The sequence below is a fragment of the Triticum aestivum genome, chromosome 6B (genome assembly GCF_018294505.1).
Source record: "Triticum aestivum cultivar Chinese Spring chromosome 6B, IWGSC CS RefSeq v2.1, whole genome shotgun sequence".
Lineage (NCBI taxonomy): Eukaryota > Viridiplantae > Streptophyta > Magnoliopsida > Poales > Poaceae > Triticum > Triticum aestivum.
Window position 1 is genome coordinate 126253298 of NC_057810.1, and position 632 is coordinate 126253929.

General features: G+C 43.0%; 1 non-coding gene across 1 annotated transcript; it reads left to right on the top strand.

The window, feature by feature from the left end:
- The first annotated feature begins 318 nt into the window (after positions 1–318).
- LOC123140291 (small nucleolar RNA R71) lies at positions 319–422 on the top strand. Its single transcript, XR_006469919.1, has one exon. It is a non-coding gene; the product is annotated as a small nucleolar RNA R71 (small nucleolar RNA).
- Positions 423–632: the final 210 nt, after the last annotated feature.

A 632-nucleotide genomic window follows, 5' to 3' on the forward strand; every position in this document is an offset into this window, starting at 1 on the left:
ATGTGTGTGTCAACTAGGATGGTGTCATCATCGTCAAAGATAATCCATGAAAGCTCAATCTTGTCACACAGAGAAACTGGTTCTGGCTTTTGTGTAAGACCTTCTTGCTAAGGTGAAGTGTGGTGACAGCAAACCAACAAATCAGAGCTGGGTCTCTCACTATAACACTGAAGTTGGTGGAAAGCTATGCTCTCAATCAGCAAAAAGGCATCATCAAGTGTCTTGTTTGTAATAGCTCCACCCGCTGCCATATCGACGTAAGCTCGAGTGTCCAAAGTCAACCCTCTACAGAATATCTGCAGCTCTAACCATCTCTCGAGCCCATGATTAGGACATCTCCTGAATAAGGTTTTGTATCTCTCCCAAGCATCATACAAGCTCTCACCTTCACGCTGGACAAAATTGAAGATCTCTTCTCGAATTGCAGACTGCTTGTATAGTGGGAAATATTTATCCAAGAAAGCTCATGATATCTTGTTCCAACCGAGTGATCTTGATGGCAAGGATCAATACCAAGCACGAGCATCATCTTGGAGAGAGAATGTGAATAGCATGCACTTGATAACATCTTGAGGAACTCCATGTTACTTTACTGTATCTGAATACTCCAGGACTCAGAGCAAGTGCTCGTA